Below are 12,722 nucleotides of genomic sequence, written 5' to 3'. Positions count from 1 at the left end.
GTATTGGAAGGATTTGCAGTCTGCCTGTCGAGTTAACTGTCTATGTTACAAACACTTGCTCTGTAACCAACGGATTCTAGTGAACTTGAACCTCGAGTTTATGATGCAGGAGCAGTAATGCTAACACTGCAACAATTCCTTCTAGCACTTACTGTAAAGATAAGAATTGGATACTTTAAATTAAAATTGAATTCAAATTGTTTTCACAATACAGTCAGTCTTAAATTCTAATAAACCACCCTTCATTTTGGAAGTTACAAGAATCCAATAATCCCTGATGAAAAGCAAGACTGATTTTAGTGACTGATTCCATTCTGCTGTATCAGGTTACTGTTGCCTGGACAACAGATAGGGGAATTCCTATTAGATTACTTACAGTGTGGAAACACACAAGTCCACACCGACCTGCTGAAGCGCAACCCACCCCTACAGGCAATTTAGCATGGCCAATTCACCTAACCTGCACATCTTTGGATTGTCGGAGGAAACCCACGCAGACACGGGGAGAACGTGCAAACTCCACACAGTCAGTTGCCTGAGTCGGGAATTGAACCCAGCTCTCTGGTGCTGTGAGGCAGCAGTGCTAACCACTGTGCTACCGTGCTGCCCACAAACTTGCTGTCCCCCTGTCATACAATGAACGTGCACGGTGGATAGCCCCAACAAAAGGCTGTATGTTAAGATTTTATTAATGGCTAACTAGTAGGGAATCTACTCTACTCAAGAGTTAGAGATTCAACCACTGTGCTACAAGAGCCTTTCTTAATGGATAAATCTGAACAGATAAATTAAACACTTGACACATGATTGAGAATGCATTCTAGTAAGAGCTAATTTCTACCGTTTTCATCAACCTTTCCTCCTCCAGGGAATTTCCAGACCTCAGCAGGTACATCATAGGCATTTGGTTTCTGAGTAATCCATGCTTTATATCCTGTTCGATGTAAGGATCTCTGGATATATTAAAGATTAATTAATCTTTATCTTGCTCTGTATTCTAATTTTATGCACTTAATGCAACTTTCTGCAGCCCTTTTTTTCCCTTGTTTTTCTTTCGTTTCTCTGTCATTTCACTTGCCACAACATACTCCCCAGGGGTGTAACAATATTCATGTCAAAGTGTGGCGCTGGAAAAGCACAGTAGATCAGGCAGCATCCGAGGACCTGCTGTGTTTTTCCAGTGCCACACATTTTCAACTCTAATCTCCAGTATCTGCAGTCCTCACTTCCTCCTAGTGTAGCCAATATCCACCAGTGCTAGCAGGTGCAGTGTGGTTAGTACAGAAGTATTCTGATCAAAGGGGGCCTCTGCTCCAATTGTGGTTCCGAATGTATTCCAAAATATTGAGCCTTGCCACTTGTGCAGAAGACCATAAGATATAGGAGCTGAATTAGTCAGCTCTGTCGTGGCATTCTGTCCCTACCCCATTCTTCTGCTTTCTCCCCATTGTTCTTGATTTCCTTATCCATGACCCTCTGTGACAATGAGTTCCCCACCATTTGACTTGTTCATGTACTATATTGTTCTATGAAAGGGTTGTCCCTTTACTCTGAGACTGTTTCCTCCTTAAGTCCTCGTCTGTCTTGCTAGTGGAAACATCCACTTACACTCCTCCCAAGTCCCTCACTATTCTGTCAGTTTCACCAAGATCGCCCTCATCCTTCTGAACTCCCTTGGCTACAGACCCAGAGTTCTCAACCATTCCTTATATGACAAGCCCTTCATCTCCAGGATTATTCTTGTAAACTTCCTCTGGACCTCGTCCAAGCCCAACACTTTATTAAAGACGTGGGTCTAAAACTGTTCACGATATTTCAAGTGTGGTCTGACCAGAGCCTTATGCAGCTTTAGCAGCGCATCGCTGCTCTTGTATTCTAGCCCTCTCCAAATGAATTGCATTTGCCTTTCTGACTGCCAACTGGACCTACACGTTAACCTAAAGGGAACAATGGACAAGGACTCCTAAGTCCCTTTGTACTTCAGATTTCCAAATTCCTTCCCCATTTAGAAAATAGTCTCTGCATCTATTCTTTCTCCCTGACTCCAGTGATTCTTAAAATGTTCTGGGGTCCTGCATTTGAATCCTGCCACGGCAGGTAATGGAATTTGAATTCAATAAAAGAAAACTCTGGAATTAAGAGTCTAATGATGACCATGAATCCATTATTGATTTTTAGGAAAAACCCATCTGATTCACTGATGTTCTTTAGGGAGTGACTCTGTTATCCTTACTTGGTCTAGTCTACATGTGACTCCAGATCCACAGCAATATGGTTGGTCACTGGGCAACTAGGGATGGGCAAGCCAGTGATGCCCTCATTCTGTGAATGAATAAAGGAAAAAAAAATCATGATAACATTCAGTGAATGTTAATGTATATTACTCTGCTGATGTAGTAATTCAAAATGCTTTATTCGCTCGCCATCTGATTTAGGTTTAAATTGTTCAAATGCAGGGTCCTTGCTATTTGTTGGACATTCTGTTTCATAAAATTCTGTTGAATAGCAAAAGAATTTAAAAAATGGGGATTTGTCCAATAAGAACTAATAATTTCTGGTAACCCACTGAAATAAAGATGTGAGAATGACATATGTGAATGAATATTCAAAATTGTTCCTCGGTAACACAGATATATATACATGAAGGAATGAAAGAGCAACATATAGTATGCCCTGGTCTTCCTGTTGCTTATTTGAGGTAGAGAGATGTGTAAAGGCACTTCACAGGCCTATTTCCAAACAAAGTTTCACCCTGAACCATATGAGACTTTTAAAAAATGTGGCCAAAAGGATAGTCAAAGCAATAGGTTTGTGACGGCATCTTATGGCTGGAGAGAGTGGCAGAGAGACTTAACAAAGAAATTCGGTTTAGGCAGAGATGCAAAATGATAAAGGCAAGGAGTCACCTGTGGAGGTGATATACAAATTTTTAACAGATGGTAGGCTAGAGTATAAAGGAAGACATAACAGGAGTATGTCAGAAAATTATGGAATACTCACAGAACATTTTAATTGATACACAATCTGGCAAAATCAGATGGACAAAGGTAATGTCTGTAAAATGTTTTTGAGATAGTTTATTAGAAAAGCTGGTCTAGAGCTGACCAGAGAGCAGTCTATACTTAGATCTGGTATTGTGCAATGAGAGAGTATTAATTACTTTGTAATAAAGATGTTCTGAGACAGTTGCAACCATAATATGTTTGAAATTTGTTATTAGTTTCAGGAAGACTTGATTCAAAGCTGCTTTTTCTAAAGCTTAAATGGAGCAATGATGATGAACAGAATTAGCTAACGTGAACTGACAAATTAAGAAAAAGTATAGATCAATAGAGATGCAGCAGCAGACAATAAGGTGACATTTCAGAATACACAGGGTGGATATATGCCAACAAGAAAGGTATGTTCCAAGGGGAGGGCATTAATTAAAAATGGTTAGAGATAGTATCAAGAGATAGTATAATTGCACTAAGATGTGCAGCTGGTCAGAAGATTGGACGAGATATAAATGGCAAAGAATGACTAAAAGATTAATAAGGCAAGAAAAATTAGGGTACAAGAGAAAGCTAGCTAGAAATATAACAAAAAATGGTAAGAGTTTCTGTTTTAAAAAAGAAAGTGAGCATTGGTCCTACAGAAAGTGAGTCTGCTGAATTAAGAATGGAAAATCAGGAGATTACAGGGGAATTTAATGTGTATACTCCATGAATTGTCACTATAGAGGATACAAATAACATCCCAGAAGCAACTAGAAATCAGGAAATGGAAGAGATGGAGGAACTGAAGAAATTAACAACTACCAGCGAGGTGGTAATGAGCAGGCTGTTGGAGCAGTAGCTGACCGATCCCTGGGTCCTGATGGGCTTCATCTGGGCTCTTCGAAGAAGCGGCTAGTGAGATAGCTGATGCATTGATTGTAATTTACTAAAACACCCTTGAGGCAGCATCCGAGGAGCAGCAAAATTGACATTTCGGGCAAAAGCCCTTCATCAGAAATACAGGGCTTTTGCCCGAAACGTCAGTTTTCCTGCTCCTCGGATGCTGCCTGAACTGCTGTGTTTTTCCAGCACCACGCTAATCTAGAGTCTGGTTTCCAGCATCTGCAGTCAGTGTTTTTACCTAAAACACCCTTGATTCAGGGAAAGTCACATTAGATTGGAACAAAATGAATAAAACTGATTTTTTATTTAACAAGGGAGGGAGATGGAAATCAAATTCATGTCACATCCGCCAAGAACATGTTAGAAAGGTGTTTTAGCAGGGTGCTTAGGAAGGTCCACGGTAATAAGATAGCGTCAACTTGATTTTGTGAAAGAGACATCATGTTTGAACAATTTATTCAGTTTCTTTGAGAAAATAATAAGTGGTGGAAAAAGAGGAGCCCATCGATGTATTATATTTTGATTTGTAGAAGGATTTGATAAGGTGGCACATCAAAGGGCTGTGGAAAATAAAAGCTCCTCACAAATGGAGTAGCATACCTGCCACAGAAATCAAACACACCCTGGTACAAATATACGAGACAAAATTATATGATAGCACAGCAGTAAAGTCAGCTCCACACGTCTGTGTACATTAATATTTGACGTCAAGTCTACCCCTTCACTGGTACATTCTGCATTTCTATCACCTCCTTTAATAAGGAAACATGGTGTTGAGAAAGAATGGTGGATAACAGCCTAGTTCAATCTTAAACTCAATGAGTTTGCAGATCAAGCAAAATAATTGAGCAGTTGCTAGAGAATTCAAGATATCAGAGAAAAGCACTAAGAGACTGTAAGAAGTTCCCTACACAGCTTAGGCAGACGCCTAGAAGTAGATGCTTGCACAGAGGAAAGATTAGCATGTAACTACAGTTGGAAGACAATTTTGCAAGACATGTCGATGGGAATTGCCAGAATGAACTCTACTTCTCAAGGATCTCTCCAAATCTTCACCCTGAAACAAGCAAAAAATAAGGCATTGCAGATTTCAAAGCCAGTTCTGCTTGGCATGTCAGATTTATAAAGAGGAACAATATTGTTCTGTAACAGATGACTAAGATTTCACAGCGTCTCCCAAGCAGAAATTAATTACCAGCTGATCAGATTTCAGCAGTTTATAATCAAACATCAACAAAAGAATATTACCAGTTTGGCCTGTATTAGGGATAAATGAGACTCCAGTGAATTCTGAAATGCCAGCTGGTCAAACAGTGACTAAAGCTAAAGAGAAACTGCCAGTAAAGACAGCTGGCCATGGGAAGAGCAGATTCACAGTTGTGATGTCAGACCAATGGTGATAATAGACAATAGGTGCAGGAGTAGGCCATTCTGCCCTTCAAGCCTTCACCACCATTCAATATGATCATGGCTGATCATCCTTAATCAGTATCCTGTACCTGCCTTATCTCCATAACCTTTGATTCCACTATCCTTGAGAGCTCTATCCAACTCTTCCTTAAATGAATCCAGAGATTGGGCCTCTACTGCCCTCTGGGGCAGACCATTCCACACACCCACCACACTCTGGGTGAAGATGTTTCTCCTCATCTCTGTCCTAAATGGTCTACCAGTATTTTTAAGCTGTGTCCTCTGGTTTGGCACTCACCCATCAGCGGAAACATGTTTCCTGCCCCCTGAGTGTCCAATCCTCTAATAATCTTATATGTCTCAATCAGATCCCCTCTCAGTCTTCTAAACTCAAGGGTATACAAGCCCAGTCTTTCAGCGTAAGGTAGTCCCGCCATTCCAGGAATTGACCTCGTGAACCTACGCTGCAGTCCCTCAATAGCCAGAATATCTTTCCTGAAATTTGGAGACCAGAACTGCACACAATACTCCAGGTGTGGTCTCACCAGAGTGCTGTACAGCTGCAGAAGAACCTCTTTGCTTCTATACTCAATCCCTCTTGTTATGAAGGCCAGCATGCTATTAGCCTTCTTCACTACCTGCTGTACCTGCATGCTTGCCTTCATTGACTGGTGTACAAGAACACCCAGATCTCTCTGTACTGTCCCTTTACCTAAATTAATTCCGTTGAGGTAGTAATCTGCCTTCCTGTTCTTGCCACCAAAGTGGATAACCATACATTTATCCACATTAAACTGCATCTGCCATGCATCTGACCACTCACCTGACCTGTAATCTCCTAACATCCTCCTCACATTCCACCCTGCCACCCAGCTTAGTATCATCAGCAAATTTGCTAATGTTATTACTAATACCATCTTCTATATCATTAACATATATTGTAAAAAGCTGTGGTCCAAGCACTGATCCCTACAGTACCACACTGGTCAATGCCTGCCATTCCAAAAGGAAGCGTTTATCACTACTCTTTGTTTCCTATCAGCCAACCAACTTTCAATCCAAGTTAGTACGTTGCCCCCAATACCATACGCCATAATTTTGCTCACTAACCTCCTATGTGGGACTTTATCAAAAGCTTTCTGAAAGTCCAGGTACACTACATCTACTGGATCTCCCTTGTCCATCTTCAGAGTTACATCCTCAAAAAAATTCCAAAAGATAACCCTCCCAAAAGAACAACTTTCAGAAGGATTACATCCACATTCATGTTTGGCATTATGTGAGTGAAGATGGCGTAAAAATATAGTGAGGAAAATTAGGAGCTTTTGACCTGGGAGAAGAGTTACATAAAGAAAAAAAAAATTTCTCACTATGACATGGTTAGATGACATCTGGATGGATTATAATTTTGTTGAAGTTAGATTGCATTGCTGTGATTGTTGGGGCCCTAAAAATCATTGGAATTGTGTCTTTAAAAAAGCCTTTGAGGATAGTATGAGAAAAACGTGGAATGACAGATGATTGGAGGAGACAAGATATATACCAAGAGAGAAGCTATATGGTTTCTAGCATAAACAATCCCATGAATGGGTTGTAGCAGCCTGGGGTGAAATCAGAACAAAGATTATTATTAATTCACTCAAAAAATGTCGGAGATCCAATTCATTTTATGGTGTAGGGGATGATTATTTGTGAAACGATACATAGAATACTGTGGACAGTTTTGCTCCCCTTATCTAACGAAATATGTACTGCTGTTGGAGACAGTCTAGAGAAGATTCACGAGGTTGATCCTAAATCTGAAGGGATCTTCTTATGAGGAGTTTAGGTTCAGTCTGCACTCATTCGAGTTTAGAAGAATGAGAGGTAACATTATTGAAAAATAAATAATTCCTAAGTGGCTTGATGGGATGGATATAGAGAAACTGTTTCCCCTTGTCAGAGAGTCCAGAACCAAAGGTCATAATTTCAGAATAACTGTCATCCATTTAAGACAGAAATGAGGAGGAATTTCTTCTCTCAGAGAGTTGTGCATCTGTGTAGTTCTTAACTACCACAGAGGGCTATTGAAGTGGGTTTTTAAGTATATTTGAGGATGAGATAGACAGCTTTTTAACCAGTAAGGGAATGAAGGTTATGAGGAAGAGGCAGGAAAATGGAGTTGAGGATTATCAGATCAGCTGTGATCTCTTTGAATGATGGAGCAGACTTAATGGACTGAATGGACCTCTCTCTGCTCCCATGTCTTGAGGTCTTAATGTCTTAAACCACTAACTAAAACACTCAAGTATTTTGAGAAAAGTAAACCTCCCAGAAATGCCATCTTACTGGCTGAGTTGTATTCAACTGTGTGGGAAGGAGTACAAGAGTCTGCTTCTAGCTGACGACATATGCCAATCCATGAGGAAAAGGTGAAAGGGGGAGAGCAAGGAAGTTAGAAATCGGTGATGAACCGCACTATCCCTATCCTGACGGCCACCTTTGTGTGTGGTGCATTAAGCTGTGTGTGAACCCAAACACTAAGCATCACCATATGCTGAGGTTCCACCTGTCCCTGGGATTGTGAAGGATGGATCTGGTCACCTTTCTGTACTGTATCACCTGACCCTTGTGGAAAAGCCAGAAAAAAAAAACATCTTGGAGCATCAGGTAGTGCTCAGTGGGTAACATCCTTGAGCCCCTGCATGTGAAGGATATAGTTGATTCTTTTGGATGGATCACTGAGTAGATGGTTAATGTCATGTATCGCTAGAATATTAATCCTGTCTCCAGAGCTTTCCAACAAATGCCAAGACGAAGCTTGGTTGTTGGTGAGAAGGGCACTACCTGTCAGATCTAACATGCAAACCTGGACTCTCTGCGCCACCACACACTGCCCCCGAGATGGTTGTGATTGTGGTGCTCATTGGCCATCTTCATCTGGAATGTGTCTTTGCAAAGAAAAACTGGAGAGAGATGCAGTGGTTTTTGCCAAGATTGATCACGTGCAGATCAGAATTACAGCGCTCTGTTCTCTGGTGTGGTTGTTTGCAGAGGTAAACACGTAGACAGACACCAACTCTCCCTGGAGAACCAAAGCAAGATGCTGTCTGTTCTGGTCGAACCTTGATGGTCTTCCAGCACAAAGAGATTTCCTTGACTGAGTGTTACAGACTGGCACTTTCCAAGGTACAAGACTACCACACTAAATCTTTGCATTCATGCTTAGGGCACATGCTGTAAAGACACAGTAGGGGAAAAAAACATTGTCTAAGACCTTCCAGCCAAAGTGTTTCAAGACAATAGGAACCCACAGAATTTTATTTTAATTCACCAGGTCAGCATTTATTGTTCGTACCTAATTGCCCATAGGGCAGTAAAGCTTCAACCATTTTGCTTTCGGTCTGGAGTCATATTTAAGCCAGATAAGGAAATGATGGTAGTTTCCATCCCTAACGGATATTGGTGAACAAGATGGGTGTTTCCCAATAAACAACAATACTTTATTTTGATGCTTAATTCCAGATTTGTTTTTATTGAATTCAAAATCCACCACCTGCCATGGTGGGATTTGAACGTCTCCCCAGAACATTAACCGGCTCTCTGGATTAATGGTCTTTAAGCTTGTCACCGAATACAAATAGTAAATGTCAGATGCATTGCAATTGGATCAAAATAACTCGAAGGGCAATGGAGAAAAGTTGTACTGTCATGCATTTTCGGTAATGTTTAACTTTGAAATATTTTTTAATGTACTTCTAGATATCTTATGAATAAAGTATATATTTTACAAAAACTGTGTGGTCTTCAAATTTGCTTTTCCGTATCTTTTTTGCCCAGAGGCATTCCCACTTGCCGCCATTTCTAAATCAAATCCTGTTACTCTGCCAATCAGTTTCATTTATTCACTTTTCTCCAGTGGCAAAGAAATGGAAGCTCACCCCTTATGCTTTTCAATTATCAGTTTTTTAAAAGAAACAGCTACACTATTTCATGACTGGATTTCGTACATATTGTTTACGTCTACAGCTGAAACTGTCTCAGCAGCCAAATTGTGTTTCACCATCACAAATACAGGGAGAGTCACAAGGGAGATTTCTGATAATATCACAAAAGCAGGAAACTTAATTGAAGGGAGTCTCTGATTATCTCAGGGACCACTCCGTTTCTTCCTTGCATTGACAAGCCACTACTCCATGCTAGGTTTGGCAATAATCTCATCTCATTATTGCAGGACATTTTGCTTTGCTGAAGGGAATATGAAAGATTGTAGGGAGTGTAAGTGTTCTCGGTTGAAAATAGTGAAAAATTATGTCCATAAACTGTCGATGAAGTTTTTAAAGAGAAAACAAAGGGGTGTCTGTAATAAACAAACAGCGATAATATTCGCATTTCACTAATTATGAGGGTAATTAAGGAACACAAAGCAATTAGCTTTGTGCTAATTAACACATTGGTGGATTGAGATCAAATTAGGAACAAGAATAAATGAATCAATATTCTGTTCTGTCTGATAATCAAAATACATATGGTAGATCATAACTCAAGGAGGAGGACATGATGTGGAGGTGCCAATGTTGGAGTAGGGTGCACAAAGTCAGAATCGACATTTGAGCGAGAACCCTTCATCAGGAATAAGGCTGTGAGCCGAGGGGGTGGAGAGATAAATGGGAGGGGGGTGGGGCTGAGGGTAAGGTAGCTGGGAATGTGATAGGTAAATGGAGATGGGAGTAATGGTGATAAGTCGGAGAGGAGAGTGGAGCGGATAGGTGGGGAGGAAGATGGACAGGAAGCACAGGTCATGAGGGCGGTGCCAAGTTGGAAGGTCGGAACTAGGACAAGGTGGGGAGGAGGGGAAATGAGGAAAATAGTGAAGTCCATATTGATGACGTGAGGTTGGAGGGTCCCAAGCCAGAAGATGAGGCGTTCTTCCTCCAGGCATCGGGTGGTTAGAGTGTGTCGATGGAGGAGGCCCAGGACCTGCATGTCCTTAATTGGAGTGGGAAGGAAGGTTGCAATTCGTAGCGCACCACTCCCTCTGCTCCAACCCCAACCTCAGCGTCAAACCAGAGGACAAGGGTGGTGGTGGGGGTGGGGGGGGAGGCAGTGGTAATTTGGTGGACTGACCTTTACACCACTGAAGCCAGGTGCCAAATCAAACACACCTCCTCCTACTGCCCCCTCGACCATGACCTCACCCCCATCACCAAACCCTCATCTCCCAGACAATACACACCCTCATCACCTCGGGAGAATTCCCACTCAGGGCTTTCAACCTCATAGATCTGGAACGGTTTACCTCCTACCCAAGATTCACAACCCTGACTGCCCTGGCGGACCGTCGTCTCAGCCTGCTCTTGCCCCACTGAACGCATCTCCACATACCTTGAACTGTCCTATACCCTCGGTCCCACATACGTTCGGGACACCACCTCCAAGACTTTCATTTCAGCGGCCCCCAACGTCTCATCTTCACAATGAACATCCAGTCCCTCTCACCTCCACCTGCCATGACCAGGGCCTCCAAGCCCTCCATTTCTTCCTCTCCCGAATTCTCCACCAGTACTTTTCCATGGACACTCTTATTCGTTTGGCTGAACAGGTCCTCATCCTCAATAATTTCTCTTTTGAATCCTCCCACTTCTTCCAGATGAAAGGGATAGCCAAGGGCATACGCATGGGCCCCAGCTATGCCTGTCTCTTTGTCGGCTACTTGGAACAGTCCATTTCTGTAGTTACACCGACACCGCTCCCCACCTTTTACTCCACTACATTGATGACAATGTCAGCGCCAACTCGTGCTCCCACGAGGAAATTGAACAGCTCATCAACTTCACCAACATGTTCCATCCCGACCTTAAGTTCACCTGGACCATCTCAGACACCTCCCTCCCCTTCCTGGACCTCTCCATCTCAATTAACAGTGACCAACTCAACATTGACATCTTCTACAAACCCACCGCTACCTGAACTACATCTCCTCCCACCCTGCCTCCTGTAAAAATGCTATCCCTTATTCCCAAGTCCTCTGACTCTGCTGCATCTGCCCTCAGGAGGACTAGTTCCACCACAGCACAGACCAGATAACCTCCTTCTTCAAAGACTGCAATTTCCCCTCCCATGTAGTTAATGATGACCTCCAGTGCATCTTAATCACTTCCCACACCTCTGCCCTTGAACCCCACCCCTCCAACTGCAACAAGGACAGAACCCCTCTGGTCCTCAGCTTCCACCCACCAACCACTCCATACATCGCATCATCCTCTGCCATTTCTGCCACCTACAAACAGATCCCACCACCAAAGATATATTTCCCTCCCTACCCTTATCTGCATTCCATAAAGACCATTTCCTCTACAACTCTCTTGTCAGGTCCATGCCCCCCAACCTCGCCCCAACCAGCCCACCCTCCCCTCCTAGCACCTTCGCCTGCCACCACTGGAAATGAAAACCTGCGCCCACACCTCCCCCCTCACCTCCATCCAAGGCCCCAAAGGAGCCTTCCACATCCATCGGAGATTTACCTGCACTTCCACACGTCATTCACTGTATCAGTTGCTCCCGATACGGTCTCCTCTACACTGGGGAGACAGGACACCTACTCACAGAGTGCTTCAGAGGAATATCTCCAGGGCACCTCCACCAACCAACCACCGCCCTGTGGCTAAACACTTCAACTCCCCCTTCCACTCTGCTCAGGACATGCAGGTCCTGGGCCTCCTCCGTTGCCACACTTTAACCACACAATGCCTGGAGGAAGAACGCCTCATTTTCTGCCTTGGGACCCTCCAAACCCATGGCATCAATGTGGACTTCACCAGCTTCCTAAGTCCCCTCTCCCCACCTTATCCCAGCTCCAACTCGGCACCGACCTCATGACCTGACATTCCTGTCCATCTTCCTTCCCATCCATCTGTTCCACCCTCCTCCCTGACCTATCACTTTCACCTTCACCTTTATCTACCTATCGCAATCGCAGCTACCTTCCCCCCAGCCTCACCCCCCTCCCATTTATCTCGCCACTCCCTGGGCGCACAGCCTCATTCCTGATGAAGGGCTGTTGCCCAAAACTTCGATTCTCCTGCTCCTCGGATGCTGCCTGACCTGCTGTGCTTTTCCAGCACCACTCTCTCGACTCTGATTTCCAGCATCTGCAGTCCTCACTATCTCCTAGTGGACAAACTCAGAAGTCATACAACACCAGGTTATAGTCCAACAGGTTCATTTGAAATCACAAACTGACAGAGTTCTGCTCCTTTGTCAGGTGAAATGACTCCTGACCAAATGTCACCAGACCCAAAATGTTATCACTGATTTCTCTGCACAGATGCTGCCAGACCTGCTGAGCTTTTCCAGCAATTTCTGTTTTTGTTTCTGGACTATAATCTAGTGTCGTATGACTTATGACTAAGGATGAGAAGGTGTTGTAGTGCTGTTGTCACTAGGCTAAGT

Source organism: Hemiscyllium ocellatum, chromosome 30 (genome assembly GCF_020745735.1).
Source record: "Hemiscyllium ocellatum isolate sHemOce1 chromosome 30, sHemOce1.pat.X.cur, whole genome shotgun sequence".
In the NCBI taxonomy this organism is placed as follows: Eukaryota; Metazoa; Chordata; class Chondrichthyes; order Orectolobiformes; family Hemiscylliidae; genus Hemiscyllium; species Hemiscyllium ocellatum.
The sequence above is the reverse complement of the archived record's forward strand: the minus strand, read 5'-3'. Positions refer to the sequence as shown.